The sequence below is a fragment of the Delphinapterus leucas genome, chromosome 1 (assembly GCF_059928025.1).
Source record: "Delphinapterus leucas isolate spDelLeu-1000000601 "Yukka" chromosome 1, BTC_Dleu_Yukka2, whole genome shotgun sequence".
NCBI classification, from domain to species: Eukaryota; Metazoa; Chordata; class Mammalia; order Artiodactyla; family Monodontidae; genus Delphinapterus; species Delphinapterus leucas.
In genome coordinates this window covers 66,900,703-66,907,932 of record NC_143129.1, presented here as the reverse complement: position 1 = coordinate 66,907,932, position 7,230 = coordinate 66,900,703, and positions in this window count along the sequence as shown.

The following is a 7,230-nucleotide window of genomic DNA, read 5'->3' as shown; positions in this document are numbered from 1 at the left end:
GCAACAAGATACTTTCCCCTCATGGAGAAACCCCTGGCCTAGATCTTGCACAAGAAATACGCAAACTAAAATATTTTAGCTGTACTTTTAAGCTGAGGTTTTCTGTTAGAAATGGCACTCTTGAGGTTTGCAGGAAGTATGTGTAGTTCCTGTGAAAGTGAATAAACCAGTATATACCTAGTACTCTCACTTTTTTTGTATTACTAGCATTGCAATAGTCAGGAAATTTAGTAGAAAAATAGTTGTAATAAATATGACAGCACACTCTCACAAATAAAAAGAAAGGTACAAACATTCCAAAGGAAATGGGCAAAAATTACTGAAAGGCAATTTGTAAAATATTATCAGCTTTACTAGTAGTCAAAGCAATTGAAACTGAAGAAGATATAAACATTAACCTTTCACCTATATGTTTGCAATGGCTAAAATGTTTGATAAAACCCAGTATTGGTTAATCTGGGAAAACTTGTGTTTTCATACCTTATTAGTGGGAGGGTAATTTAGGCCCTATTTTGACCTTACTATAAGCCACAGTTTCATATGTTATAAATAAATATCCATAGATTTGTTTTTTTTAGGAAGGAAGGAAACAAATTTATTGATTACTTATTTTATGTTCATCTATTTCATAATCGTGTATTCTCAATAGTGCTTGAAGAATGCTAAAGCATCTTTCAAAATAAGGTAACTGAAGTTCAGAAATGCAAAGTGCCTCACCCACATTTACACAACCATTAAAAATGCAGACTTGGTATTTGTGGCCACTTCTATCTGATGTCCAAGACCATGCCTTTCCAATATACAACAACGAACACTTACTAAAAGGTAATCAAAACAACACACTCCAAACGATGTGAGAGTTTAGTAAAAGAACAAGTTAATGAACCATTAATCCACATGCATGCAACATGGAGTATCTGACCAACAAACTACATGAATCTAGGTGTTCTGATTTAGAAAGATGTTTTCTAATTGAGGGGTACAAAACATGATATCTGAGAACCATTGAGCTGGTATAAAATAAATTAAAAATTGCACGTCAATACATACCATAAATGGAAGCATTTCCAAAGTCTGAGTGGTATAAATTGACTTTCATGTAACAAATTTGGCTCTGCAGATCAGTGGAAAAGCAACGACCATTGAGAGGTATCTTATGTGGCATTTACCTGCCAGCAAGCTTCATTTTTACATATTCAACCTTTGCACAGCTTTTTAAGAAAGCAGTATGTATGAAAGTAAGAGACTGTTTTGTGAAAACTTTCTGGAGGGAACTGATGACAAAGAGATATACAGAAAAGTACAGAAAGTTCAAAGACATGTCTATTCTTGTTGCTGTGTGGTCGTGGTTTAGAAAGGAAATTACCTAGAGACTCTATCAATAGGGAGTAGTAAGTGCATCAGAGAAGATCTGACAGCATAGGGCACTGCTTAAAAGCTTAGGCTTTGGAATCTCGCAGATTTGAGTTTGAATCTTCACTCTGTTATCACTAAGCCTTGGGATTGTGAGTGGATTACTTAACTTCTCCTAGCCTCAATTTTCTCATCTATAAAGTATAGATAATAATTCTACTTAATTTATAATATTGCTATTCTTAAATAGGTTAATGCCCTTGAGTGCTTAGCACAAAGCCTCACACATTGCAAATGTACAATAAATCTACAGCCATTGAATGCTGCAAAAAGACTGTGAACTGATATACGTGTAGGCATATTTATCTGAGAGATGCTTGGGAGAAGGTCCATCAGTAGTGGTTAAATGGCTATCTTGGGTAGTGGGATTTAGGTGAATTTTCTTAAAAAAATTATTTTTTCTATAGCGTCTGACTTTTTTTAACAATAACCATACTGTTTTTATCAGAAAAAATATAACAGAGCTATTTTAAATTAGGGGGAAGAAAACTAAGTACAATATAAGAAAAAATATACTGGAAGTATGTTTCAAAGAAAACAATAGTAGTAATCTTGTTTTTATTTATTTATTTTTAAATGAATGGTTAATTTTTAAAAAATAAATGTATTTATTTATTTATTTTGGCTGCTTTGGGTCTTCGTTGCTGTGTGCAGACTTTCTCTAGTTGCTGTGAGCAGGGGCTACTCTTCGTTGCCGAGCACGGGCTTCTCATTGTGGTGGCTTCTCTTGTTGTGGAGCATGGCCTCTAGGCACACGGCCTTCAGTAGTTATGGCACGTGGGCTCAGTAGTTGTGGCTCACGGGCTCTAGAGTGCAGGCTCAGTAGTTGTGGCACACAGGCTTAGTTGCTCCGCAGCATGTGGGATCTTCCTGGGCCAAGGCTCAAACCCATGTCCCCTGCGTTGACAGGTAGATTCTTAACCACTGCACCACCAGGGAAGCCCTTGCTTTTATTTTTGTCTTTGAAAAGATAGAACCTTAGGATAATTAAATCTTGCCATTTGCAACAACATGGATGGAACTAGAGGGAATTATGTAAAGTGAAATAAGTCAGAGAAAGACAAATAGTGTATTATTTCACTTATATGTGGAATCTTAAAAAAAAAAAATAAAAAAATTTAAAAAACGTGACCAAACAGAAACAGAGTTAGAGATACAGAGAAAAAAACAGGTGGTTGCCAGAGGGAAGGGCGTGAGGGGAGGAGAGAAATAGGTGAGGGAAACTAAGAGGTACAAACTTTCAGTGACAAAATAAATGAGTCAGTTATGAAATGTACACTGTGGGGAATATAGTCAATAATTTTGTAATATCTTTGTATGGTGACAACTAGACTTATCATGGTGACCATTTTGAAATGTATAAAAATATTGAATCACTATGTTGGTACCAGGAACTAACATAGTTTTGTAGGTTACTTTTACGTCAAAACCAAACAAATCAACAAACAAACAGAAAAAAAGGGGATTGGATTTGTGGTTACGAAAGGCGGCGGGTGGGGAGAGGGGAGATTGGATGAAAGTGTTTGAAAGGTACAAACTTCCAGTTGTAAGATAAATAAGTACTAGTGATTAATGTACAATGTGATAAAAATAATTAACACTTCTGTATGTTATATATGAAAGCTGTTAAGAAAGTAAATTCTAAGGGTTCTCATCACAAGGAAAAATATTTTTTCTATTTATTTAATGTTGCATCTATATAAAATAATGGATGTCCATTAAACATTGTGATAATTATTTCATGATGTAGGTAAGTCAAATCATTATGCTGTACATCTTAACCTTATACAGTGCTGCATGTTAATTATATCTCAATGAAACTGTGAGGAAAAAAATAGAAATGAAATGGCAGAAGAATAATAAGGTTGTTTAGAGTGTATAAAAAAACCAGAACCATAGCTGCACAATTGGATTAATCACTGTTGCATAGTTGCAGCAGGGCATGCTAGACCTGAATTGCTCTTTTTTACAAACACAGATCTAGATCACATTTCCCACATGCAACCCCATTCTTCCCCTCTGTCGTTGCTTCTAGATCAGACCAGATAACTGGTTCTTACTAGTGAAATGTGACCAAAGGAAAAAAGTCACTTCCAGATCAAAGTAGTTAAGAATAGGTGTGCTTTTCCATGTTCTTTTGTTCCCTTCCTGCAGCTGGAAGAAAAGGACTCCCAGGCTGTAAGGGATGGTTTTGCTCAGAGGTGGAAGCAGACTAGATTCCTGAATCACATTTTGGAGAAGAGCTCTGAAGAAAGACAATTTGCTAGGAACTTCTGCATTGACTTTTGTGTGAGTGAATGGTAAATTTTTTTTTTTTTTTGGTGTTATGGCAGTGAGAGTTTTGTTTGCTTGTTATAGCAGTTAGTCCAATCTGAGTTATGGAATTATAGGTTACCATCATTGGTCTGCATATGACCTTCTTTTATGCAATTAACTAAGTTGTATAATGTTCCACTAGTAACCTACCTCCAACTTAACATTTCAAGTAACTTGAGCATTTCAAATAACTCCTATCTATGTGCTCCTTCCTTTTGATATTCTCTAAGTATATATCTAGGAGTAAAATTTCTGGAGCTTCAGGATATGCAAATGTGTAGCTTTACACAATGATGCCAAACTGCTATTCAAAGTGTTGTACCAATTTCTAATGCCATGAGTAATTCATGTTGCTCCATATCGCTGCCATCACAATAATTATCAGACTTAATTTGGCCATTTGACTGGGAATAAATTGGGGTCACACTGTGGTCTTGTTTACATTTTCATGACCACTAGTGAGCTTAAGCCAAGTCACTTCTGAAGAAAATGATCAATGAAAGGTGATTTGCCCTACTAGAAATTAAGGTTAAATTATAAGCCTATAGTGATTAAATAGTAATAGAATGGTATGAGTCAAGGATAGACAGATTTACCAATGCAACAGAGTAGAGAATTTGAAGGAGATGCACATGTATGTGGAAATTTAATATGTGACAGGTAGCATGGGAAGAGGAAGAACTATTCAAAACCAGAGCCAGAAAATTCAGGATCTAAAGAGGAAAAAAATGTATTTGGATCTCTATCTCACAATACATACAGACATACCCACTAGAAAGATTAAAAATTTAAGTGTCAAATGCAAGAGTTTAAAATTTTTATTGGTGTAAATTTTGCTGACTTTGGGGAAGAAAATAATTTATTAAAGCACAGAAAGTACTAACTATAGAATAAAATATGGATAAATTTGATTACATTGGTATTAATATTTTTTTCCATTAGAGACGTCATAAAGGAAGTGAAAAGCTAAGCTACCAACTGAGAGAAAATAGTTGCAACACTTATAAAAGACAAAGAATTAGTATGGAAATACATAATGAAATCATATATATCAATAAGAAAATGACAAAGTATCCAACAGCAAAATGGAATATTATACAAACATGCATTCTACAGAAGAAGAAATTTTTATGTGAATTATATATTACATATGATAAAATATGAATTAATTTTCTTTTCAGATGAATCAAAATATTCAAACCATACAGTAAAAAGAAAAGAGAAAATATATTGAGTTTTCTTGCTTTCACCCTTCATTCTTATAAAAAGCAATGTTTTCCTTCAAAAAAGGATTCTACAATTCCACTCTGCGGTCAATCATATATAAATGGTACTGATCTTCCATAGTACTAGACTTTGCGGTTACAAATGTTTTATGTGTGCTTATGCCTTCTTACACAGTCATACACTTATGCATTCTTATACATTTACATTTAGTATGGATATATTAATTCAGCACTTTCTTTGTGTAAGGCATTGTCCTAGACTCTGAGGAAATGAAAAAGACAAACAAACAATTCCAGGAAAATGATGGATAATAAAAAAGTAAATTATTTTTATATTAGAACGTGCTAGGTACTATGAACGAAAGTAGAGCAGCAAAGAGAAATCAAATGATACCAGAATTGATATGTGTGTGCACTTTTAAATTGGGGCGTCAGGGAAAGCCACAATGAGAAAACACTATTTGAGCAAAAGATTAAAGGGGGTAAGGGACTGAGCCATGATTATGTCTGAGGGAAGAAAATACCAGGTGAAGTAAACAGAAGGTGAAAAGACTTGAAGGCAGGAACATGCTGACATGTCTGAGAAACAACAGGGAGGTCATTGTGACTGCAGTGGAGAAAGAAGGGGGGAAGAGTAGCAGGAGATGATGTCAGAGAGTAAATGGGAGATGAGAGCATAGCTCATGGAGGTACTTGTAAACCCTTTACAATATAGCAATTGTAAAGACTATAAATATATACAGTCTTTACAATTGTTATATCCTTTTGATGAATTGACCCCTTTATCATTATATAATAACATTCTTTGTCACTTTGCTATGGTTTTTGACATAAAGCCTATTTTGTCTGATATAAGTATAGTTAGGCCTGCTTCCTTATGGTTTCCACGTTCATGAGGTATTTTCTTCCATCCCTTTACTCTGAGATGATGTGTGTCCTTAGGGATGAAGTGAGTCTCTTGTAGGCAGTATGTATTTGGGTCATTTTAAAAAAATGCATTTAGTCACTTCATGCCTTTTGATTGGAGAATTTAATCAATTTACATTTAAAGTAATTATTGATAAATAAGAACTAACTAATGGCATCTTAATTGTTTTCTAGTTGTTTTGTAGTCCTCTTGTTTCTTTCTTCCTCTGCTGAATTGATTTGTGAATTGATTTTCTATAGTGATATGCATTGATTCCTCTTTTCTTCAGTGTATATATTGTAAGTGAGGCTTATATAAATATCTTACAAATATAGCAGTCTACTGTAAGCTGATTAACAACCTAACTTTTTGCATGAAAAACTCTATCCCTTTAATCCCTGCTCCATTTTATGTTTTTTATGCCTTAATATTCCTCTTTTTTATATTGTGTATCATTAACAAATTGTGGTAGCTATATTTACTTATTTATTTATTTTTATTGCAGTCAGTCAATTTATTAGTAATTAAAGAAATACAATATTTATTTTTACATCTTTATTAGAGTATAATTGCTTTACGATGGTGTGTTAGCTTCTGCTGAACAACAAAGTGAATCAGTCATACATATACATATATCCACATATCTCTTCCCTCTTGCGTCTCCCTCCTATCCTCCCTATCCCACCCCTCTAGGTGGTCACAAAACACTGAGCTGATCTCCCTGTGCTATGTGGCTGCTTCCCACTAGCTACATATTTTACATTTGGTAGTGTATATATGTCCATGCTATTCTCTCACTTTGTCCCAACTTACCCTTCCCCCTCCCCGTGTCCTCAAGTCCATTCTCTATGCCTGTGACTTTATTCCTATCCTGCCATAGGTTCTTCAGAACCATTTTTTTTTAGATTCCATATATATGTGTTAGCATACAGTTTTTGTTTTTCTTTCACTGACTTACTTCACTCTGTATGACAGTCTCTATGTCCATTCACCTCACTACAAATAACTCAATTTTGTTTCTTTTTATTGCTGAGAAATATCTTTGGATATATGTGCTGAGAAATATCTTTGGATATATGTGCTGAGAAATATCTTTGGATATATGTGCTGAGAAATATCTTTGGATATATATACATCTTCTTTAACCATTCTTCTGTCGATGGACACTTAGGTTGCTTCCACATCCGGGTTATTGTAAATAGGGCTGCAATGAACACTGTGGTACATGACTCTTTGAATTATGGTTTTCTCAGGGCATATGCCCAGTAGTGGGATTGCTGGGTCATATGGTAGTTCTATTTTTAGTTTTTAAGGAAACTCCATACTTTTCTCCATAGTGGCTGTATCAACTAACATTCCCATCAACAG